Source organism: Podarcis cretensis, assembly GCF_951804945.1.
Source record: "Podarcis cretensis genome assembly, chromosome: 9".
NCBI lineage: Eukaryota > Metazoa > Chordata > Lepidosauria > Squamata > Lacertidae > Podarcis > Podarcis cretensis.
Window position 1 is genome coordinate 35,200,476 of NC_137178.1, and position 26,460 is coordinate 35,226,935.

Consider the following 26,460-nt stretch of genomic DNA (forward strand, 5'->3'; position numbering starts at 1 on the left):
TATGTTTGTAAGATGGCGTAAGCCCTTTGGGACGAAAGGAGAATCTTCTCCACAGTTCAAAACTCTTGTGAACAGTTTGATCTAATTTTATCATATGATTGGGGATTGTGAAACACTAGGAACCCTTTTCTGCGGCTGTAAGGAGCAGAGATGTAATGAGATGCGTTGAATACACTGTTGGGAGCACCGACTGGAAAGCAAATCAGCTAACTACATTCCTCACTAGAGTTTTCAAATGTATCTTCCCAGTGATTGATCTCGGTCTTCCTGTCATTTCCCTTTCTACTGCTTTCATCAGAAAATACCAAAAAAAGAGTTCGAGAGTATTTCCCCCTAGACTGTTGAAATCTTGCATGAATCTTATATTCAGTGTTGGAAATGTACCACAACCTTCAATCAATATTTTCAAAGCTATATAATTGACATATTCCTTGGTGTACTTGAGAATTTCACATTTTAATAGAAAGAAGATGAAAAACCTTAGTTTGCATATTTCTTATTCTGGTGTGTAGTACATTTCCTAAGTGAAACTTGATATTAAGACTAAAAATAGTACCATAAAATTCATTGGCATATGTACCCATGGGAATATGCACTAATTACTGGAAGGCGAATCAATGTATATGATGGCCTTAGCATTTTTGATTCTCAGTTTTCCAGTTCTATGACAGCGTAAGATTTAAATATAGATCACTTAAAGCTAAGTAGTATCACAAACAGAACAGCAAGAAGTTTGCTTGTTTGTTTATTTTTTAAAAAGGTATTCTAAAGCATGTGTTGCCATGAAGAAATTTGCAAATATGTATGAGAGTCAGTCTCTTGATACATTTCATATTTTATGTCAGCCAGTTACAGAAGACTACGGTAAGAAAATTGATTCTGAAACTTACAGATATTGAACCTTAAAAGCTAAAAAATAAATAACCCAGAACACATGAAAAGGGGAAATCTAGAAGCCCCAACTATTTTAATTTGGAGCATACTAGCACTTGTAATAATATTACTGATTCTGTTGTGAAGCGTGTCTGCACACTTTACTTTTAAAAATATGGTCATGTATACATTTTATTTGTAGGGGAAAGATACTAGTGACAAATATACATTTTTCATGATTACATCCAGAGAACAACCAACAAATTAAAAAATATCATTATATCAAATTAAGGATGAAATTCTATGGTCCCTGGAAGGATAACCCAGGGGTCCTGAGAATGCTCTAAAATAATTGTATACCATATGATGAGTTTTTAGGATAGTGGGTCCTTGTAGACAATTTATATCTACGAAGTAACAATTCTTAATGTTTCTGTTCTTAGATTGTTTTAACAGTCTTTTTGCTATTTTTTTTTAAAAATGTGCATTTCTTTGCTGCCCTGGCCTCCTTCAGCATCTTATCACCATTATTAGAATGTTATATCATTTTGAATGAGACGATGCATGGGAATGTTAAGCGTGGATTAAACTGAATTGTGTTTCTTGGTGGGAACTTGAGGAATACATTGTATTAAAAGGCAGACTAGCAGGCAGCAGAGTCAGTTAAACTGCCATGGTTCTCTATTGCTCCCACCTCCAGAAAGAAGACTCAAAACAACTTTTTAAACGGTTTAAAAAGATTATATTTTTTTCAAATATAATACAAATTAGAGGATCTGCCAATTAACCATTAACTAGGTGTGGGCAGATGGATATTAATGATTGCATATGATGACCACATCCCTCACCCCATTATTTACTTCCCAGTCATGGATTGGGAGAAGGTCTTCCTCCTTGCTAAGTAAGCCATGGGTAAGTGGAGTCTAACCCCACTGTCCAGTGTTCACCAAGGTGTGCAGGATAGTCCCCAAGGGAATCCCAAATTACCCCTAGCCCCCAGCCTCCTTACCCACATAATGTTTCTTTTTCCTTCAATGTAAAACTTTGATATGCTATTTGCCCTTATTTTCAAAACTCTGCCTTTTATTCCTGGTCCGTTCCTTTACTTTAATCACAGATGTGTCTCATGACATAACTGCATGTGACCCTAACTGTGTCACTTGCAATCACATTGTTATTGCTAGAGTGGAGGTAAGTGTTAACCTCCCGGCATGTTGTGATCCCAGTAAAAATATTTCTCAGTAGTTTAGCATAGAGTTTCTTTGAGGGAAATATTGGGGACAAGAAAGATGAGAGTTGATAGTCTGTTGGGGAATGCCATCAGAAAATATGGTGATTCAAGAGAAGGATGCTTAAATGGATTTTTGAGCCAAATTTATGCATATTTTAGAGCTTTGATCATGACACTGAATCAATGCCTCAGTCTTAAATCTTCCATGTGCTGAATTTTCTGGAATCCCCGTACCTATTAATCAGCATCTAGGAAAAAAATGAATACTTGTTCTAGCTAACCAAATAATGCTGTCTTTTATTGATGTTGCCTCCTTAACTGTAGATCTCCCAGACATCTGTGCAAATTGCCATAGGTCCACTGTAAATTTTAAGCATTGCTAAAAACCACTTGATGGTATATTGAATCTGTCAGCTTCAGTTGTAAGAGACAAAAGGGAGAATTGAATGCAGCACTGAGCATTCCTAGTTCGTGTTGTCATTCAGTGAGATGAGGCTTACTAGAAAACACAATCAAGGGTAAATAATCATGCAATAATATTCACTGTTTATATTTGTTTTGAGTACCCAGGACAGGAATATATGAAATGCAAAACAGATCAAGATGGTTGTTTATAAATGAAATATGGAAAAATGAACCAACAACCTGAAATCCTTTCCTTACTGCTTCATTATTCTTTGTCATCCAGTTAGAATTTGACCTCTCAAGCAGTGTAATTCTTTGCATGCCTACTTAGAAGTACCTCCCATTATGTTATATGAGAATGGCTTATAAGTAAGAGTTTCAGTTTCTTTTTTCTCCTATCCCAGACAACTTAATCTCTTTTACAGAGTAGCTCTCAAACAGTGTGTGTGATGGGAGTCGGGATGGCAACATGGCATTTCTTAGGGACTTCCCCCGCCTCAAGGAATGATAGATTTATAAGTGCTTAGAATGCCCCATGGACCAGACCTTCACTAAACCATGGGATGACTTCATCCCTCCTTATTATCTGTATGTGGCTCTTATCTACGTTCTCTGTCTCACCCAGCATCCCAATCCACAGCCAGTCTAGGAGATACCTGAATCCTCATTTTCAAAAAAAACTATGATGCCATATAAGGGATGCCATATGTGATTGTGGCCTCAGTTTTGATTTTATATTTGCCCCAGGTTTTTAACAATTGAAGGGGGATTAAGTTTTGTTCCAAGACCTCTCCCCTTTCCCTCTTTGATGTCCACATCAGATTTGCAAGGGGGTGGTCAGTAAATAGCTGTTCAAGTTGATATCTTCCTCTTCCTTCTGAGATAGCCATAGTTTCAACCATGTTAGCTGTGCAGTTTCACAATACAAAGCTAGGCTAGGAACACAAAGGCTCCTTTCTGCTTTGATGTTTGCATAATATTGCTGTCAATAGTGGGGCACTTATCTTGTCAAAGAAAGTTTTCCAAGCTTTTCTGCAAGGTTTTTAATTCTCTCAAGTCCACAAACAGGAATAAAATGATGAACAAAAACAAAAGTCTTGGCAAACCATCATTTTATGCTAATCCTTGCAAACCACTATAACTTTAACTTGCTTGGTCTATCTACACAGTTAGGTCCCATCCCAGGGATTCTAGTAGATGAAATACCTGGGCCACAGATATTCTTGGATTTTCCAAAGATCACATTATATCATCTGTATACAGCTTAATTTTGCCATTTCTCTTTTCGCTCCCTGTATCTGTGGATCACTTCAAATTGTGCAACCTAAGGGCACAGCCTATTACTAAAGCAAATAATAATGGTGTTATAGGACCTCCTTTATTTTTTCTGTCCTTAGCTGTAATTCTCTTGTCAGTTATTTATTTATTTAATTTGTATACCACCCTATACCTGTTGGGATTTCAGTTCCCACCAGCTGCAAGGAAGCAGCTACATTGTTGACATCATGTGATGTCTATGAGCGTGAGACAGGAAGTCTCAGCCAGTTCTCAGTGTAACCGGGTGGAGTTACTGAGTGTTGTTTCTTCCGCTTCTGGATAGAAGCTGAGTCGAGTCAGAGACTCTTGTGCTGTACTGCTCAGGAGAGCAGACATGTTTTGTACAGTCTTAATAAAGTAGCAGTAGACTACGGGCTGCCTCTTTCTTCTGTGATGTGATGCCAGGAGGAAGTGAGTGTGCTCCTCTTAGAAGGGAGGGGTCGCTTATCAACGGTCTCTCTGGACTGACGGAGGATTCCAGCCAGAGGGTGACCACCGGAGAGAAGGCCCGGCGTCCCGGGAAGCTTGGCACCTTTCCTGGGCGGGCGTTTTTCCAACAATACCCACAGGTCTCAGGGAGGTTCACAGGGTGAAATTACAACATAAAAACATGAATAAAAATGAAAGCAACCGAATAACTCCACCCCAACACATTTATTTTTAAGGGTATCAGTTGTCAATCAGGCAAAGGCCTAGTTAAAGATAAAGTGTTGACCATTGATTGAGTGAGTAGGGTTTTTAAACTGAAGTTGCTCAAATTCAAAATCATTACACTACTTACTACTTTCATATGCTGAGGTCCAGTAGCATTTGTGAGTGGTTCATGAGCCATGCAGCCAGCCACCTTTGGAAGTTCATTAATACCTAAAAATCCTCTGTGGTCAATGACAGCATCCCTCTTCAGTCTGGTCAATTGCAGCATACCCCTTCATCTAGAATTTCCCTACCTACATTATCACTGCTTTGGGAAAGCTAACATGAAATATTATTTTTTCTTACTGAGGGGTGTTATTTTGCCCACCTTCACCCCTTGAACTTCCCAAACAGGTTAAAACAGGATTCACACCATCAGCCTCCATCTGAATAAAGAAGAATAATTCTAGTACTAGCAGTGATGGAAGATTTCTGTGATCAAAACCATTCCTTTGACTTTCATCAGGGAGAGCTGAAGACATGGCACATAAAAACAAAATATGGGGATTTCTATCTTGCAGCAATAATCTGATAACTCACAGGTAGGATTTCATCCAAAGCTGTCTTTAGAGCAGAAGCCTTTGGAAAGGGCTTTCTCTGCAGGTGGCAAGGTTCATTTTGTAGAGTAGCCATTTGAGCCATTTTTCACTAAACAGTGCCTTCAGTTGGCCCAACATAAATCTCTTTAGTAGTGAAGTTGTCACATGTGACAAAACTATCTCAGGCCATGTAGTATAAATCAGCATTTTTTTTGCAGAAAACTTCAGAACTGAAAGATATGTAATGTTTGTTCTGTATCCATCCCTGTGATCATGGTCAAGCATACAATTTCTTCTGGGCATCGTGGAATTTGTACTTTTCCGTGAACTGAATCCCATCGGCCTCATCCTATTAGAAGTTATGTGTTTTATGCTGGCCCCCTTACATTGCTTCCTGAATCAAATCAGGAGAATGCTTGCTTCTTTGCAAATGATAGGTTTTACTGCTTGGTAAGGAAGAGACTAGCAGGGGAGGGTTAGGGCAAAGGCTAGGACAAACATTTTGAGCAGGACCCAAACTCAAAGAGGTCTATCTCAAGGTGAAACTTAATGGAAGAATCATAGAGTTGGAAAAGACCACAAGGGCCATCGAGTCCAGAGGCTGAAGTTGGCAAGGGGGTAGTTTGCCTTATGACTTTCTCTTGATTCAGAGTTTACCTCATCCCTAGATATAAATGGTATGAAAGCTAAGGCTGGTAGAATGTTGGCATCTGATGCCCAAAACCAGTGCCCATACATGAGCAATGCAATTTCAGAAATCACATAGCATATCCAAACCATCCCAAAAACTTCCTGCCTATGTCGGTATATATTCTCTATACTCTTCATTGCTATGTAAGACTCTTCTAGTTCAAAGTCTTTGGGGACTCTTTGTGTTTCCAGTTCGGCAACAGATTTGTTCATACTATCATAAATTCTTCTGGAAATGAAGTTACGGTGCAGGCAGTGCTAAAACACACAAGGTGCTAATGAGCTTTCTTCAAACAACACAATTTATTGAAGTCACTTAATACTGTTTTTCTTTTTTTAAGCATCAGGAGTTTCCCACAAATATAAGGCAGTAGTACAATTTGTTTCTCTTGTTTTTCAACTTTTCACATCAAATTGAAAACATAAGCACTGCGTTAAAGAGAATGGCACTAATTTATTTCCATCAAATGTTCACATATTTAAGGCTTAGTTTGTAATCCAAAACAAACAGATTAAAAGGGAAAGAAAGAAATTGTTTTCTTTCCAAGGAAACGTGCATTCTTATAAACCACAACCTTAGAAATGAGTGTTTTGTTTCAAGTGGAAGAGCCTTCCAATGCACATTTCATTTATGTACCATGCCAAAATATATTTCCTAGAATCAGAGAATGGTTGAGTTGGAAGGTTTCCCAAGGGTCATCCAGCCCAACCCCCAGGAATCTCCACAAAATCATACATGACAGATGGCCATCTAACCTCTGCTTAAAATCCTCTAAGGAAAGAGAGTCCACAACCTCCTAAGGGAGACTGTTCCACTGTCCAACACCTATTACTGTCAGAAAGTTCTGAATCTCCTTTCTTTTAACTTGAAGCCATTGGTTCAGGTCCTACGCTCCAGACCAGGAGAAAACAAGTTTGCTCCTTCTTGCATGTGAAAGCCCTTTAGCTATTTGAAAATGGCTATCTTATATCATCTTAGTCTCCTCTTTTCCAGACTCTTCCCCCACCCCACTTGTGATGCCTTAGGAAACTCCCCTCATGTCCCAGCAAATAATGGGTGTGGTGTCCATCAATGAGAACTCATATCATTGCATGGCTTCACAGCTGTCAATCTATAGAAGATCAAGTATGCAATAACAATGACCTTCAAGTGTAAGGAGACGTTTAACAGGAGAGACACTATGCACAAACACACATTTTCTCTCTATGTGCTTTGTTCCCTTCTCTTGGTCATCACTCTCAATTGCTCAAATACTCTCTTTGTATTTTGTTCTTATTTCTTTACCCCTTTCAGATAATATCTCATTAATTTGTGATATCTTTCTCTATTTCTGTATCTTCCCTTCAATCTATGCATGCCCGTTATTCCCTTTCTTTCCTCTTGGCTCAGTTTATGTGCAGGGGTGCAAGTTTGGGCTTCAGGCTGTGGCTGCTTGTATTTTACACTGCTGCTGATGCCTGTTCATATGGCTCTGATAGCTTTGATGCCAGGAAGCCATCAGAGGCAGGGCAGGCACAGGGAACAAGCTTCTTGCCCCTAGGTCGGGCATCTTCTGGGTAGGAAAGGGGGGAAATACTCTTCAAAGCTGCACAGACCATGATCAACCACAGGTGAATTGCACTCTAGTTTACACTAGAGACAGGCAAGCTTCTAAAAGTTACCCTCAAAATTTATTTTAAATGAATGGGGAAAAGACCTCACATAATTAGTTCTATTCAGCTGACGTAACATGAACTGATTCAATATATGAGCATGGATTGGGGTCCACCGAAAGCTCTGATAAGCCTTACATCTGATGTCTGCTAAGACAATAATAATATTTGCATAGAGTTGGCCATTGTGCATACAGATGTATGTACAGAAATTTCCACACAACGTGTAACCCAAATGACACAGGGTTCCTGGTTCCAGTCATGCATGTCCTATAGAAGCCTCTGTGTATATGGCTGCAGACATACTTCTCAGCAGATGTTTGTGATGTGCAAGAGAATGTATGTCCATCATAGGCTCATTTCTTAAGTCTTAAGTTCAGTTGTCCCCATGTTCACACCAATCTGCATTTTTTAAAATAAAAACTGAAAAGTCCTAATGAACACATATCATTTCAGTGTGGATTTTTCCTTATGTACACATTTTTATATGCAATTTTACTTAATATACACATTTTGAGAAGAAATGTCCCCTAATATAATGCATTTTTAATGTTATTTTCACTAATAGATGCATACTTTACCCTGGTATAGGCATTTTTGTATGAATTATTCATCTGAAGAACTGCATTGCAAAATTCAGAGAAGTGCTGATTTTAAAGGATGGACATGTTTTCTGTTGTAAATTGTTTTGGAAAGGGTTAATTAGATAAGTTCATTTTCAAAGTAAGCTGAATTGACTTTCTCCATCATCCCTACTCTAAACCCCCTTTTGCCCTAGCTGTGTCTTTACCTGTCCAACACCTGACCTCATATATGACATCAAGTGTAGAGCAATTGGATACAGCTTGGCCTGGTGGGTCTAATTAGGAATATGAGCCAGAGGTTTCCCTATCACTAACCTTGATCGTAGATTGCTCTTCTAGAAGAAGCCTTTGGCTTTCTTTACTTTTCAGCAACCCATTTCAGCAGACATCTGGCTCTTCATGAGTTGGTATTGTTTTCCACTGAGAATTCTGTATTTGTTTTAACAATAAAGTAAAGGTAAAGGTACCCCTGCCCGTACGGGCCAGTCTTGACAGACTCTAGGGTTGTGCGCTCATCTCACTCTAGAGGCCGGGGGCCAGCACTGTCCAGAGACACTTCCGGGTCACGTGGCCAGCGTGACAAGCTGCATCTGGAGAGCCAGCGCAGCACACGGAACGCCGTTTACCTTCCCGCTGGTAAGCGGTCCCTATTTATCTACTTGCACCTGGGGGTGCTTTCGAACTGCTAGGTTGGCAGGCGCTGGGACCGAACGATGGGAGCGCACCCCGCCGCGGGGATTCGAACCGCCGACCTTTCGATCGGCAAGCCCTAGGCACTGAGGTTTTACCCACAGTGCCACCCGCGTCCCCTGTTTTAACAATTGGGGTTGGTTTTATTGTTAGCTGTCTTGGGTGGATGGTGTGCCTAAAGACCATAAAGGATCAAAATTATATTAATAAATAAAATAAATAAGTGTCCATGATTCTGGGGGCAGGGCACAGTATTACAGTGGAGCAGTTAACTGACAAAGGAAAGCAAGAAATGAGACACATCTGTGTTTGAAGAAATAAATGTTTGTCTTTTATTTCCCTCTCCCTGGTATTTAGATATATGAAGATATAGATCAATAAGCATATAGATATATCTGCATGAGAGATCATGCAGTAAGATAATAAGAGCTGCTTGAAACTGTTAGCTCAGAAGGCAGTGGAATCTTCTTTATTGGAGGTTTTTAAAGAGAGGTTGGGTGGCCATCTGTCAGTGATCCTTTAACTGTGATTCTTGCCTTGCAGGGGGTTGTTCCTTGGGCTCCCTTCCAACTCTACCATTTTCTGATTCTATGATCAATAATTACTACCTCATCTTCTTCTATGAGTATTCCTGCGCAGACACTGCAACTTTCCCACATAACCCAACTGAAACGGCTTTCAACCAAATTCCACGTTTAAATAAAAGTAATTCATTTTGTAGTATTAGAATCATTACCTCACTCCAGGAAAGTATAGTTATAAAGCTATCATATAAAAATTCCTAACAATTACTATATATCAAAGTGCTTGGTTCCATTTCTGCTCCTCCACTGCTGATCTCGGGCTCAGTCCTTGAATGACAAGTGTTAAGTTATGGAAAGTATAAATAACCTTACTCTTTGCATTAAGCAGTTTTTCCCATTGTAAACAGGTGCAAATGACATGTCCTCTGAATTTATTCTATTAGCTGAAGTGCGGCGTTTTGAGAAGCACACTATTTAGCAGTAAACCTTTTGTCATTGTGGATTTGAATGGTACAATATTTATGGGCTGTAGTCCATTAAGCTGCTCCCCCTAGTTTATAGGAAGTGTCAGTAGCAAGTGCAAAACCATACATAATTTATCTTGTAAAACAGCACAAATAACACTCTACTTATCATAAAATCTTTCAGCTACAGGCAGCTAAGATGGAAACACATATTACTTGGTATGCATATATACTTATTTCAACAAAGTGCAAAATATAAAGATAGAGACCCATCAAGGATGCTGTATTGAATTTTTGTTCTTTCAAAAACAGCTTCTTCTCTTCCTTTGACTGAACTATGTGTTGTTGATTTGATTTGTTAACTTTCCCAACTGGGAGAGAGAGTTGTAGCCAAGGCAATCAAATTAGTATTCTCATTCTGCCCTTTGAAGATGAAAGATGGCTTTTGTTTCCCAGGACGCTGTCTCTAATGTAATCTGGAAAGTGTAATGTGATCAGAGGTCATGGATAAATTAAGAGTTGTGGCACACTATTCAAACACATTCTGACTTCACAGAATTTGCATTCCTGTTTACCCTCCTGTTTATAATTTCACCATAAGTAGTATTTACTCTGAACAATTTGTTGCTACCTTTAATGCAACAACTTTGCATTAAATAATAATAATAATAATAATAATAATAATAATAATAATAATAAATAAGCAGCATTTGAAATGATCAGTTTGTTTGTTTTTTTAAAAAAGGAAATCTGGTTTTCATGCAAAAAGAAAAGGCAAGGCACTGTATTGTTGTTGTTTATGAAATTTTGATACCACCCTTTATCTAAGGATCACAGGGTAGTTTACAGTATCATTGAGCTTGTTTTCCCCTCCTCCTTACCCTCTCTTTTTCCTTACGTGTTGTGTCTTTTCAGATTGTCAGCCTGAGAACAAGAGTGATCTTAATTCTAGCTTTTTTAAACTGCTCTTAGAACATAATCGGCTAAAGGCTAGGTATAAATGCCATAAATAAATAAATGGTGTTCTCTTTCAAGCTTTTCCATTTATTTTATTCAGCCTTACATCTGTGTTTCAAAGGCATGCTAACCTATGCTGTTTTGCTGGGATGCATACGAAAGTTCACATAAAAAGGCCCTCTACCAGGTTTAAGCTTTGCTGTTATTGACAAATGAAGGGCCATAGGGGATTGGAATTGGAGCTCAGGGAGGAGAAGGCTATTGGCAGCTATTAGCCCTAAGGGCTATGCTCTGCCTCCACAGTCAGAGGCAATAATGCTTCTGAACACCAGTTGCTGGACACCTCAGGAGGGAAGAGAGCTCTTGTGCTTGTATTCTGGGGTTCCCACAGGCATCTGGTTGAACACTGTGAGAACAGGTTGCTGGGCTAGATGGGCTATTGTCTTGATCCAGCACGCTCTTCTTGTGTTCTTACATTGCTATGTGAAAGTAAACTTTAGTTCCCAGGATTTTTAGGGCGAAGCCATGAGATTTAAATGTGTGTTAAATGCATGGTGGATGTGATCCAGGTTGCATTCAGTGACTATTGGCATGTATTCCCTCTATTCTGTGAATGGCAAAACTCCCCACCTTTGCCCATGAAGTTCAGTTAGACTTTTGAAAGGAGGGTTTTGTTTTGTTTTGTTTTAATACTCAACAAAATGTTAGTTTTGTTTCATAGGAATGAAAGAACTGTGGCAAAGCATCTGCCTTTCCGTGGATGTTGATTTCCCTATTACAGATTGGAGATGCACCATGTGGGCAGTTTAAGCAATATCAATACTATTATCCAGATATATTTGCAATGAGAGCCATGATGAGGACACAAATGGGGAAGATAAAGAAAAATTAAGTTAAATGAACTAACAAATTCCAGATGATAGGTTCAAAGAAGGAAATGCAAAGCAGGAATAAATGTATATTTTGAAATGCTAGCAGCGAAACAACAAACGCTAAACCAATATTACTCTGGGTAATTCACACAGCAATAGAAGATTACAAAACGGACACATCTGGGGGTTACCTGGCATGTTGGCTGTAAAATTCATCGTTGCAATGCAAGGATGAACTTGTGCAATAATTTTTGACATAATAAAATCTCCTTATTTATTCATTTATGTGTTACAAATGGTGCATGTGTAACAGCAAAACAAGAAGCCTTTGTCCTACCTGCACTAAAACATGCTTTTCTCATATTGGTCTCTATAGGCACAGCAAACATTGTAACTCTCTGATGGTTTGACTTTATCCCCGATGGTGAATGCCAACAATTTTTTTTATAAAAAAAATACTATCTATCTTTTCATTTGACGGTGTGTGTGTGCGCACGCGTGTACACACACACACACACTAATTAAGAGCCAACACTCAGTGTCAGAATTACCTCTCAGTTTAGTGGGGAAATAGCATGAAATATTATCAGCTGGAAAACTGATCTTTAAAAGTGAGAAAACTGCATGAACACTCCATAACTGTAGGACTTGGACTATATAGAACTGCTCACCCATCCAAATCCATTCACTGCTGGTCAATAAGGGGACATGGAACTCCACTGTTGACCAGAGTGTGCGACTGAGTGCATTTAGGAAGGGGTGATCCCTTCAGATATCCAAGATTGTTACAGATTTTAATGGTCAAAGACACCACCAAGACTTCAGGTTGGCATTGGGGATAGACTGGCAGCCAAAAGAGATGAAAGTCCATGCAATGTATTGTATTTTGAACCAACTGGAGTTTCTGAGCATTTTTCAAGGGACAACCCATTGTAGCAGTCCAATCTGGGCACATCTGACTGCAGTCAGGTTGGCCTTCTCCAGCAAAGGGTGTGATTGGCGTGTGAGCCTAAACTGCCAAGTGGGGTCACTGGTCAACTGCTGTTCCTTGTGCAGCCAGGACCAGTACATGATTCAGAAGCACTCTGCATAGTGAGTTCCCACTCTCATGTTTCTGTGCTTAATCTCCTATGGGTGTGTTTCAGGTAACCTAAATGATTTGGAAAGTGATACCAGAAAGCCAGCGTAGGAAAGTGTCTTTTCTTTTCTTAAAAGGAAAATGACTGGTTGAGTGATTTGAAATCCCACAAATATATAGCAACCAGCAGAACTGATCCTTTCCTTCATGTCCTAACCACTTCTGTAGCTCCTGTAACTACCAATAATCTTCTTCAGAGGGTCAGGGAAACCTATCAAACATTGTCAGCTTTATTAAGTTGTACTGCTGGGGTTTTTTTTCGGGGGGGGGGGGGCTTTAACAATAATAGTGCAAACTTAGTCATGTTTGCTAAGGTACCTGCAATTCTGAAAACCCGCTACAATTGTGTGTGTGTATCTGTAGGGGGTATTCTGATTCTCTGCAAAATATGATTTTGTTTGTTTTGTAATTCCAGACATTAAGGTCTATGCATATTTTTTTCTGTTCCGTATAAGCAGCACCCCCTTCCCCGTAAATGGCTATGTTATATGCCATCTGACCTGCAGGAAAATAAACAATTGATAAGACATAGAAGAAGCTATTTGTCTCCAGTGTAAGTAATAAATTAGCTTTTCAACAAATATCTGATTAAACAAATATTTGAAGAAAGAGAAGAGTGGAGGAAAAAAACCTTCAGGCTTATTGTTTGGTTTTACGCTGTCACTTGATTAACGGTTTACCTTTTATTATTTGATCGCTTCAGCCTTGATAGGCCAAGAGTGGGAATAACTTTCAGAGACTGAGACAAGAAGCACTGAAGCAGAGAGCAAAAGCAGACAGGTTCTCACTTGGCTAGCTCTGCTTTGCTTCTCATTGCACATGAAGCAGTCCATGATGAGTGAAAGCGAAGGAATGTGCATTGCTTCATATTCCACCTCTGAAGTCTGGCCTGCTGTCAGCATCAGTGCTGGAGGTATTTTGATCAGCCAACAGGAAATTTGAAAGGGAAAAAAGCCCCTCAAACCAGCAGCTCAATGACCTGTGGAAAGGTAAATATTAAATGGTTTTGCTGTTTATCTGAACAGAATATGTGAGCTGAATATATCCACCCTGGGAATAATGTGTGTGTGTGTGTGTGTGTGTGTGTGTGTGTGTGCGCGCGCATGCACAGGAAATTAAGATGCTATTATTTTGGCATTTTTAGCTTTCAACAGAACAGGAAATAAATTAAACACAGGCATAATGTGAAGCATCAACCCAGCAGCCCCTCACAAACTAACCCATACAATCTAGACCACAGTGTGCCACAACAAGAGCTCAGGCTACATGGCAGAACAGTTACAGAGCAAACATCTTGAGGTAGTTTTTAATTGGCAGGAACATAAATTGTAGGGATTTTTTAAAAAAATATACAGTCATACCTCTTGTTACATTTGCTTCAGGTTGCGCATTTTCATGTTGCGTCCCGCAGTGACCCAGAAGTACCGGAAAGGGTTACTTCTGGGTTTCGCCACTCACACATGCGCAGACATGGCGAATCGTGACCCCTCGGGTTGCGTTCCTTTCAGGTTGCGAACGGGGCTCTGGACCGGATCCTGTTCGCAACCAGAGGTACCACTGTACTGCTAAGAAACTACATTTTGTATAAATCTCCACAGCTACTTAAGAACGTAAGAAAGAGCCTGCTGGGTGAGGCCAATAGCCCATAAGCAGAAGCTAAGCACAAGAGCACTCTGCCCATTTGAGATTCCCAGCAACTGACATTTAGAGGCATAATGCCTCAGTCAGTAGAGGCAGAACATATTTCAGTCATCACCACACACTGCCCACCTTGTAAAGATAAAAAGGTAAAGGGACCCCTGGCCATTAGGTCCAGTGGTGGTCGACTCTGGGGTTGCGACGCTCATCTCGCTTTATTGGCCAAGGGAGCCACTTCTGGCGAACGAGAGCAGCGCATGGAAATGCCGTTTACCTTCCCGCCGGAGCGGTGCCTATTTATCTACTTCCACTTTGACATGCTTTCAAACTGCTAGGTTGGCAGGAGCAGGGACCGAGCAACAGGAGCTCACCCTGTTGCAGGGATTCGAACCGCTGACCTTCTGATCGGCAAGTCCTAGGCTCTGTGGTTTAACCCACAGCGCCACCCGTGTCCCTATACAGACAAGCATTTTTGAGGGTACAGTGCTATAGACACTTATTTGGAAGTAAAGTCCACCGTATTCAAGGCAGGAGTTCAGAGCTGAAGTCCAGGACCTCGTTGAGCACAATGGGCTAGGAGATCCTGAAACACCTCAAGATTGGCTTAGCACATTTTGAATTAACCGAGAGTGACACACATTGCCAGCTAAAGGGGAGACCTGCCATAACATAGAATAATACAGTTGGAAGGGACACTGATGACCATCTTGTCCTGCAATGCAGGAATATGCAGGAACCCCATACAGGGATTGAACCTGCAATCTTGGAATGGTCAGCCTCATGCTCTAACCAACTGAGCTAAGAGGATTCACTAAGGCCTCAGTCCTATATACATTTATACGCACAGTAAGTATGTATAGGTGTGTGCGATGAGTCCAGAGTAAAAAGAGTAAGAAGGAATTTAGCAAATAAACATGCTTTCAAGTAAGTATGCATCCATTCTGGTTGTAAGACTATTGAAACTGGTGGGAGCTGCAAGATTATGACCAGATATTAGGGATACTCTCACAGTTGCCTCCTCTGTATTTTTCCTTCACATTTTGAGGTTCCAATGGATCAGCTTCTGATGTGAAACAGGATGAACTCATATTAGAGTTGCATGGACCCATTTACCTTCTTCATGCTTTGATTTCTGGACTTCACCACTGAACAAATTGTTTGCCAGAGCTTTTCATATCTTTTGTTCAGCTAGATTTCCTTTTACATTTGCTAGTTGTACTGTGAATATTAAAATATTGAGCATTTAATAAGAATATTAAAATACTTCTTTAAAGATGGAAAAATCAACATAAGATGGTATACTCACAATTACATCAATTATCCTTTTAGCTAATAGAAAGGTCCTGACACTAATTCGTATGTTCATGCAGATCGAACTGTGCATTGTTCCACATTCCTTCAATTAATGTAAAGGATCCAAGTAAATTGAGTTGAAGACAGCATTAACAATGTTAACTGTAGAAGGAGAGATTTGGGGGGCAGGGAAGCCAGTGGCATGCTCGAAATTTAGGTTTAAAAGGCAGTCTTATACTAGACACCTATGTTTTAGCTTTTACATTAGTGGGACTTTTCCTTTTATTCCTGTATGGTTTGTTGAAGAAAGAAAGAAAGAAAGAAAGAAAGAAAGAAAGAAAGAAAGAAAGAGCTTTTACTTGATGATCACTAGCAAGCTGTAGGAGACTTAGAATGGAGATATAGATCAGCACTAGCAAGCAAGCAGGTCAGGGTTTAAATGGGGCACCATGCACAATTACACCCATTCCCAACATTCCTAGTGCAGTCTTTTAATATTAAAAGGAAGAATGTGTGTATGTGTTACTCCCATTACTTTTTTAAAAAAAGTATGTGCAGGTTTAAATGAATGAGGAGCAATGCACACTGGGATCTTGGCCAACATATGACTTTATTGATTTATTTTTTAAAAAATATACCCCACTTTCAATCAAGTTATTCTCAATAAGACTTATAAGCGACTGATAAACTGATTTAAAAAACCCTTACACATAAACATGCAAGTTCATATGTATTCATGGGGGGGGGACTGCCCCCCCATGAATGAATTAATGGGGGGGGTGTCTATGAGAAGGTAGTGGTGGTAAATGAGATGCAAAGAGTTTTCCCCAACCTGGATTTTTTTAAAACCACACATCAGATTTGTGGGTTAGGGATGGGTGGAGGATGAAGCAAGTGAAATGATGTTGACATTGTCAAGGCGTCCCCCATCTCTGCCAGTTTCACCAGTGATCAAACACTAGAGGCCACAAATGACAGTGCAGAAAAGATGACCCAAACTACCTGACTGTTACCAACAGTCTTCTAGACGTAGTCACACAGGACACAATGTGCCAGAGGTGGAAAATGGGCTTGATATTTTGCCAACAGTTATCCAAGCTCTGGTAATCTCCTGTTCAGATGATTGCAATATGTTATACATGTGGCTGCTTTTGAAAAAGGTCCAGAAGTGTCAGTTAGTGTGAAACAGGGTTGGCAAAATTCCGACGGGGCAGATTGTACAGACCATATTTCACCAGTTCTAACAGAGCTTCACCAGCTGCCAAGTGGCTTGTAAAACCAATTCAAAATCTGGTGCTTACATAAATAACTCTAAATGGCATTTTAAGGGTTCAAGTACCTAAAGGAATGTAGACACCTGTATTAGCCTTTAAGGTCACCATCTAGAATCGTTCTCAAGGTGTCTCTTTTACTGTAAGTAGGGATGGGTGAAACTGTCAAAGGCACTTTCTCTCAGTTCCCATATTTTTCCAGTTCAGAGTTCTACATTTCTACATCAGTTTTGTTTAAAGTCCTCCTCATAATTCAGCAGCATTTTAGTGTGCATCCAATTCTCCCTAATAGAAAATTTTTCACAAAGCATTTTTCCCCTAACATAATGCATTTTATGCTCTTGAAAATATGCATTTTAGTGCACACTTTACCCAGATATATACATTTCTGTACATGTCACTTGGTTGGAGAACTGCATTGCAAAATTCAGAGAAGTGCAAATTTCAAAGAATGACTCTCAGTTCACGTATTATTTCAGGAAGTGCAAATTAGGTAGGTTCACCTTCAAATGAGAGCAGAAATAGTTTTAAGATGAAGAAAAGTGTGCTCTCTCACACACACTTCTCTTTTCTCCCCTCTTTCTCTCTTTCTGCCTTCCCAAAGAAGTTTCAGTTGTGACAGCCTAGTTATAGAGGGTCTTCCCCAAGGAGTCATGAATAACATCAACATTATTTTATATTAGGCTCAAGACTGAAACTTTTTTATTCACTCAGATGTTTTAACTATTCTTGTCAGTTCTTGATGAAGGGCAGAATAGAATTATTTTATTAAATAAATGTCTTTCCCTGCACTGGTTAGAGAAGATATGGTGACACTGCACATACTTGATGCTGTTGCAAAACTGACATACCTTGGGTACTTCATTTGCTAGAGCACATATCTCCAACATAAATACAGTGTTTCTACTGAAGTTGTTGTTAATGAGAAGGCCAAAATATCCAGGACCTCCCTGTGCACAGTTGAGGAACCAAAAAGGTGTTGATCAGGCTGCAGTACAAATCTTGCCGTATATTACAGTTACAATATAGAAGTTAAAGGGAGATGAAACTAAACCTCTGTTTTGTACTACTGCACAACAGAGTTAATTCTACTAGGTAGCCATTACTGATAAGTATTTGTCCAACAATGATTATGAGCAGGAGAAATAAGCATTCTTCCCGTGGGACAACCTTTTTCACACAGTTCGGGAGTTGCAAGTCCAATTTATTGAAATGGTATTTATGTATGTGTAACTGTGAAAGATCATAGCTCAAGATAATTACAGCACAAGTCCTCCTTTCAGGGAAAATGTCTACACCATCTGTTTTACTTTGACTCAATTTGCTAAGGTCCAATTAAGAAACATGTTTAAGTCAACAACTCTTTTTTTCCCATTCAGTCAAGACAAATGAAGACAGCCCTATTCCCCCTGGACCCTGTTCATATTTTTTCAAACAACTTTGCAAATGAATTTGAAAATCTGTGCACCAACTCATCTACCGTTCTCTCTACATTTGAAAAGTAAGGTAAATAAGACTCTTGATACATTTTGACGCCATTGTTTTTCAAGTATGTTTGATGGGAGTTGGAGATAAAGGCAAGATACTAATAGGATACATCTGAAGGATGAGAACAAGAGTAAATCAGACTAGGAAGTAGTCAATCCACACATATTCCATCTGCACATGACATATATACCAGGGTGTGGGGGTGAGCACTTCTTCCCATATTTGTGAATTAGTGGTACAGTGGTACCCCGGGTTATGTACGCTTCAGGTTACAGACTCCGCTAACCCAGAAATAATACCTCGGGTTAAGAACTTTGCTTCAGGATGAGAACAAAAATAGTGTGGCGGCGGTGCGGCAGTAGCAGGAGACCCCATTAGCTAAAGTGGTGCTTCAGGTTAAGAACAGTTTCAGGTTAAGAACAGACCTCCGAAATTAATTAAGTACATAACCAGAGGTACCACTGTATAGTGGAACAAGGACATGGGGAAAACACAGCAGAACACAGCACTAGAATGTTTTTTTCTGACTGACCAGACTGCCAAGGTCACTGACAGTCTCTCCTAGTTTTGGCAACCGAATGATACATCTCTGAATGCTTATTATTGTTTGTAACATATTAGTATAGAGAAAACCAGGAAATTACTTCCAGCTTCTTATTCTTATTTCTATAGTGCCCTTCATCGCAAGATCACAGGGAGGTTTACAATACGATTCTATGACTGTCAGCTCATACTAATGAATTTGTATTTTGTTAGGTACTGCCTCTCTCTCTCTCTCTCTCTGGGTGTGTCTGTCTCTTTCTGTGAGTGTGTGTACAATATATCAGCACAGCTGCATACATTTTTGGACTGTCCATTGAGGTGTGCTTTCATGATGAGCTCCAGTACCACTTCATCACTGATACTAATCTGTATGTGATGTAAGAGTCTAAATGTCTACATCCCTGCTTTCATGACAGGAGGTGCAGAATGACTGGGATCAGGCACGTAAGACTAGCCCCCATGCATATTGTACATTTAAAGTACTATTATATCACTTCAAACAGTCATGGTGTCTCCCCCAAGAACCTTGGAAGCAGAAAATTGTTATTAGAGAGCTGTTCACCTCAAAGTGCTGTAGTTTCTAGAATAGTTTAACAATAAAATTCTCTTCCCAGGAAACTCTAGCTAAATCTAGTTTTTTCCCCCTCATCTATGTTGCTGTTAAGTTCTATAAATTTAAATGCCACACTGAGACTAAGAAGGGGGGAAAGCTGGGAGGCAGACCACCTCCTAAATTTGCTGAAAGGAAGAAGGTAGGAAAGTCTGCTCATTGAGGGCAGTCTGAATGGGGCAGTCCTCATTCAACCTCATGGATTAGTCTCTGATGGGAAACAGGGTGAATTGCATGACCAGGCGTGACAGCCCCAGCCCCCAGGGAATGTGGGAAACGAAATAAAGACTCTGACAATGTTATGGAATTAAAATTAGGCCACAACTTTATTAAACTTCTGAATGTAGCAAGACCTTGGCTTAGGCCTTGGGCGTGTATCCCTCCCAGCCCCCCAGCCGGGGAACTGGGGCACATCAGGGTAAATGGGATATGGGGGTGCTCTGTGTGACGTAAGTGCAGACAGGCAGCCGAGCCCATATCCCCGCACGCAGGGTAGTTCACTGACAACCTTGCAGTGTATGGCCAGTGACACCTGTTTATGTAACCCCTTTAAGAGGGGACCCTGGAATCGCCGCTGCAAGGGAGTCAGTCACCACTCCCCCCCCCCCATTATAGGGAAGAAAAGACTAAAGGATTCCACCCAAGGCCATAACCGCCAAAGTTGTGATGAATTGCTACGGGGAAGATACAACCTGCTAATGCAGGAAAATTTCTTCCCAGTCCTTCAACAGCAACCAGTCAAAGACAGCAGCAGCAACCGCTAAACAGGAAGAAAAAGTTAACCTGTAAACAAGAAACATTAACAAAGGGAGGGGAGGGAGGGTGAATCTCCACAGCCGTCTGCCTGGCTAATACTGGACTTCTTCCCCTATTTATAATTGGTCTGGCCCCATTTCCCAGGAAATAAAACTTAAATCTGAGGCTGGGCATGAACCTCTGAATAACACACTGAGAAGCAGGCCAGCCCCCTTCTACTAGCAAGTTCCCTGGGAACTGTAGCACTGTACGCGATCCCTCAAAAGGCACCCACAATATAGTGTGAGTGCTCATTAGCAGACTTTGACCTTAGAATTGGTAGTTCTGAAATCAGAACTTCTGAAATCAGAATAATCTCCACTGATGAACACTTCAGTTTTGCAAAGATAAAGTCTGATTCTTTGACAGCTCTTTTTCAATAAGGCAGACTTTCCATATTTTTGTGACGCACTTAGAATAAAGCCAGACTGTGCTAGCCATGTCTAAAGAATCTCAGTTACTGAATATTATTTGGATCTCATACTCTTCAGTTTTTAAAAGACAAGTTATTACAGACAGTAAAGTTGGGTTAAGAATTCACTTACCTGTCGTTTCCATTAACTGCTACCAGTCAGAGTGATAATTTTACAGTGATAATTTTACTGCCAAATAATTCAAGAGGGTCCAGTAATTTTGCATTTTCTTTATCTTTTGTATCACAAGTTTTATTTTCAATCATAGGAAGCTAATCTCTCTCCATTTGCCTTCACTGAACACACTAGCAATTGGAATCATAAGCTAAGTAGAAACTTCAGTTTTAACATCAACATTATTTCCAGACATTCTGTGCAATACATTCCTTTTTATTGGAGAGTTCAATAAACTGGTTTGTTTTTTTTAACCAACCAACCTGCACACAAAATTACCTTCAGCAGTTTTGATCCATCTCTCCACCACCACCCCAGCCTAGATATCATCCTGAGTGTTTTTGGTGTGTGTTTCTTTTACTTCTGAGTCTTTTATCTGTGATTCCGGCTCTCATCTTTTACAGAATCACAACAAGTTGCTGGAATGAACATAAGCTATCACTTGAAATCATTCACTTTTCCACAGAGCTTATTTCAAGCAGAATCCTTCTACTCAGACTATCTACTAATAATCTGTATCCTAAGAGAAGGGAAAAGAAGGAGAGGGGGAGACACACACACACACACACACACACAGAGAGAGAGAGAGAGAGAGAGAGAGAGAGAGAGAGAGATGGAACAGAAACCAGAATTAAGCTGTCTATAAAAAGAAAATAGTATTCTTGCCCAATTTGAATTCATCCATTTTTGTTCAAAATGAAGTTCCTAAACATACTTTTACTTCTCCCTGCTACAGTATTGTGGCTACAAAGTGTGATTCAAGCCCATGATAATAAAATATCACAGCAGCCTTAGATTACTTTCTCAGAGGCTCTAGGTGAGCCTATGCAATAGGGGACTAAGGCAAACCTATCCTATAGGGCAGTACAGCTGAACTACCCCACCCCACGCCACCCTACTTCAGGAACCCCCTGTGACAAATTTTCACCGAAAGAGTGATTTCCATTTTTTTGTTAATCCTTAATGGATACATGGAACCATTTTGTCACACTTGTATAAAATATTTTAAGAGACATTTTTATTTTAAAATTCTATATAGTACTCATATATTAGCTCTCTCTCTCGCTCTCTCTCTCTTTCTCTCTCTCTCTGTGTGTAGTATTTCTACTGTATTTTAATGTATTTCCTTATTTTTGCTCAAGTAAATTTCACTTGAACTAGCCCAGATATTATTTCAATCCTGCTTGAGCTTGTTTTAACTGAGGCGGTGTGTGTGTCACAGGCATACATTTAGAAGTGATCAGCAAAAAGTAAGTGACATTGTCTCACCATTTGCTACTAGCCTCTGATATCATGATTCTTTCCCAAGACATCAGTGGCTGCAACTGACTCTGCTTGTTTCTTAGGTTCTTATTCATTTTGGTGTCACTGATGATGGTTTCTTGTCTCAAGCGTATCACTGCACTCATGACGGCTGCCAGATTTCTTGTTAGGAAACACTGTGGTTTGCTTTTGGCTCCAAATCTGAGATGACCACAAAAAGAAACAAATATACTGTTACATTCATGACAATTAAACAGATAAACTTTCAGCAAGACTGAGGGATATCATCAACAACAACAAAAATGCCCCAATGTTATTCTGATGAACAACTGCACTGGGCTTAAAAATGGTTTTTAAAGAAATATATTGACTCTGTGTTGCGGAGGGTGGGACTGGCTGATCTTAAAAAGTTTCAAGATGAGCCAGAACTTGGAAGCAGTCTGATGATAATTAAGGAAGAAGCCTCCGTGGTTATGAATGAGTTTCCGTCATCGCTGGTATTCCCGGCATCTTCTAGTCCCACCCAACCATCCCATCTATCACCTCTGAAAATTTAATTAACAGACTGTTTATCCCACTTCTTAGATCACTAAATTCAGGAAGAATGATGCTGAAATATTGATTGCCGGCACTCTAATTGATAGCTCCTCACCAAACTGAATGCACTGTTGTTTTTCATTAACCTTTACTTTAGGTTTCTAAGCTAGTTTTCAACTTGTGTGACAAAGCATCCCTCTAAGTCAATTTGAATAGGAGCTTCAAGTAAAACTGCTGTGCCATGCTTTATTTGCCCCATTTGCTGTTTCTCTACGACCCAGGACCAATATACTATGGACTGAATCCAGAACAAGACTGCACACAATCCTATACAACCTTTGTTGTTGTTGTTTAGTCGTTTAGTCGTGTCCGACTCTTCGTAACCCCATGGACCAGAGAACGCCAGGCACTCCTGTCCTCCACTGCCCCCCGCAGCTTGGTCAGACTCATGCTGGTAACCTCGAAAACACTATCCAACCATCTTGTCCTCTGTCGCCCCCTTCTCCTTGTGCCCTCCATCTTTCCCAACATCAGGGTCTTCTCCAGGGAGTCTTCTCTTCTCATGAGGTGGCCAAAGTACTGGAGCCTCAGCTTCACAATCTGTCCTTCCAGTGAGCACTCAGGGCTGATTTCCTTCAGAATGGAGAGGTTTGATCTTCTTGCAGTCCATGGGACTCTCAAGAGTCTCCTCCAGCACCATAATTCAAAAGCATCAATTCTTCGGCGATCAGCCTTACAACCTTACAAGGTAGTAAGTGCCATTGAACACATTTCTGGGTAACGTGCCTAAGATGGCATCTTAAATAGGTGGAGCCACTGAAATCAATGAAACAAGTTATGAAGGACTTATCTCCCAAGGCTTTTAATGGAAAGTGACCCAGTAAAAGGAGGATATCTACTTTTATTTCTTTGCCTTGCAAAGCAAAACTGGCATCTCACCATATTCTGAAGTCCATAAAACCACAGTAAAATTCAATTTATCTGAATGGTTGGATGGAGCCCACAATGGGAGCTGGGGTTTAAGACTACACTGATGTGTACCAGGAGTGTTCAATAACTATACCAGGATTGACTAACTAGTGTTACATTACAGCTCCTCTCATCTCTGACCATTTCTCATGCTGCCTGAGGCTGATGAGAGTTGGAGTTCAACAACATTTGAACAGCCACAAGTTGGCTGTGGAAAGTTCTGCCATGCTGTTATCAATCTTAGCAGTGCTGTTATTTTTTACCTCTGTTTCAGTTTTCAGCTTCTGTAAGAAAGGTCATCTCTGAGCCAATTTAAACAGGAGCAACATTTTCCATTTTCAATATTTGAATAACCCTTCCAGATAAATAATTAGCTGCATAAATAATTAGATAATTGGAATAAATATATTCATAAAGTTTTAATTACATATAAGTAGCTACATAGATAGAGGATCTATTAAAAGAAATGTATCCATATAGTTTTCACTTAAAGCATTAAGCTGTGAAAAACTCTGCATAGTAGTTCTGTATCTTTTTATTTGATAACAACAACAATTTATTATTTATACCCCGCCAAGCCTCCCCAGCCACTCTGGGCGGCTTCCAACAGAATATTAAAAACACAATAAAACATCAAGCATTAAAAACTTCCCTAAAAATAACTGCTATACAAAGCTAACCAATAAATGCATATTGATTTATGTTTAATGTTTTCATCTTCAAAATAATATTGTGTAGTATATTGACAGAAAGAACTGAATCTAAAACAGTGGTGCTTTCCAGAAAATTTCTCACTACTATATTTTCCCACAATTTCCCATGAAATTTTATTTCAGAATAACTGCAGGCTCCCAAGAATCATCTGTACTTGTACATTTTTCATTTGCATCTTCTTGTTTTTCCTAAGCTAGAATTTATTAAAGATATGTTTCCTGTGGAGAGATTCTTACTGATAATAGTATGGCAGCAATCAAGTGTAACCAATTAAAACTTTATTATAACGTTTACAAACAGAAACAAGATGAACTTATCCTTAGATGTAGGCTGAACCCTATACACATTTATTAGGAAGTATATCCCATTTGAACTCAATGGGTATAACTTTTGAGTAAATCAAATTGCACTGAAAGTGTATTACCATATTTTTTGCCCTATAGGACGCACTTTTTCCCCTCCAAAAATGAAGGTTTGGAGGCTTTCGCTGAAGCTTGGAGAGTGAGAGGGGTCGGTGCGCACCAACCCCTCTCGCTGTCCAGGCTTCAGGAAGCTATAAGGGCTCCCTAGGCTGAGGATAGCAGCCTGCTGCACGGAGCGCGGGGCGCTCTGAAGCAGAGCGCCCCACGCTTTGGGCAGACGTTGGCCAGCCGCACAAGCTCGGGGGACAGCGGTGAGGCGCAGCACCGCCATCCCGCTGTTCCTTGACCTGGTTTGGAGTCTGGCGCTGGGGAGAAGCATGCTTCTCCCCAGCGCCAGCCCCACAAGCTCGGGGGACAGCAGGGAGGTGCAGCGCCGCCATCGCGCTGTTCCCCGACCTGGTTTGGTTTCCCCGACCTGGTTTTGGGGGGGAAATAAAGGGAAATTTTCCCCTTTTATTTCCCCCCAAAAGAACTAGGTGCGTCCTCTGGGACGGAGCGTCCTATGGGACGAAAAATACGGTAATTTCAAATGTCATATAACTACACTATCTGCTTAATTACTGTCAATATAATAAAAAGTGATAATGCAATAAATAATGTAATGAAAAGGTTTTTCTGCCCCCTCATAAGAAGGCACACCAGCCTATCTCCTCTGAAAAGATTGTGTCTATATTTAAGTCTCCCCGATCCATCATGGCTGATAGAAGGGCAGAGAGAAGCCATTCAGAGATGAGCCTTTTTGAAGTCCAAGCACATGAGAGCTTCTCTATTACTTTCAATATCCTACAAAAGGAATCTTTTATTTCTTTGTTCAGGAGCTGTACTGGAATTGCACAGGAGCTAGGCACGTCTCTCAAATTTACATTGACCTATCATTCATCTAGACTTTTCCAACAATAAGATTTTTGTACATAGCTTTCTTATAAAAGTATAGCTTCTTGAAAAAGTAATCATGAAAAAGAAGGCACCTGAGAAGTCATTAAGAAGTGCATTTTGACATTTATCCCTCAAAAAAAGAGCCAGAAATCTGCTGTGTAAACAACAGTGATAATGCCAGAGTAAATGACAATAGATACAATTGGACATGATGGTTTGGTGTCCTGCATCACTGTTTATACAGTTATACCTTGGATCCCAAATGCCTTAGTGCTTCCAACGGTGCCTGGGCAGGCTACCCAGAGTCAACATCCACCTTACTACTGGCAGTGGGCCCAAGAGCCCTACCATCTCCACCATGACCCACTACCTGAGGACTTCAGCCAGTGAGCCGTTTGGCTCAACTGGCATAACGAAAGGCACAATGTATATTTTATGTGTATTCTAATGAACTGAACAGAGTGAAAGATTATGAGTCATGGGGGCGTGGAATGTGTGTGTGTGAACTCAACAGTGCTTATCTTATTGTTTATCACTTGATATTTTGTTAATGTTGTTAATATTGTTTTATAGTTTACAAATGTCATACTGAGTTGTTAATCATATATATGATGTAATTGTGATGTTTAGCTTACAGTGGTACCTCGGGTTAAGTACTTAATTCGTTCCGGAGGTCCGTTCTTAACCTGAAACTGTTCTTAACCTGAAGCACCAATTTAGCTAATGGGGCCTCCTGCTGCCGCCATGCCGCCGGAGTACAATTTCTGTTCTCATCCTGAAGCAAAGTTCTTAACCTGAGGTACTATTTCTGGGTTAGCGGAGTC

General features: G+C 40.2%; 2 long non-coding RNA genes across 2 annotated transcripts in view; one reads left to right on the forward strand and one right to left on the reverse strand.

Moving 5' to 3' along the window:
* The window catches only part of LOC307223484, a 39,429-nt gene extending 21,102 nt beyond the window's left edge, over positions 1–18,327 (forward strand). The window contains exons 2-3 of the long non-coding RNA XR_013842108.1: positions 13,334–13,619; positions 18,212–18,327. This is a non-coding gene — a long non-coding RNA (uncharacterized lncRNA). The remainder of the gene's footprint in view (positions 1–13,333; positions 13,620–18,211) is intronic.
* Positions 18,328–21,245: 2,918 nt separating this feature from the next.
* LOC307223483 overlaps positions 21,246–26,460 on the reverse strand; it is a 261,583-nt gene continuing 256,368 nt past the window's right edge. Inside the window, exons 3-4 of the long non-coding RNA XR_013842107.1 lie at positions 22,125–22,319; positions 21,246–21,368 (exon numbers count right to left, since the gene is read on the reverse strand). This is a non-coding gene — a long non-coding RNA (uncharacterized lncRNA). The remainder of the gene's footprint in view (positions 21,369–22,124; positions 22,320–26,460) is intronic.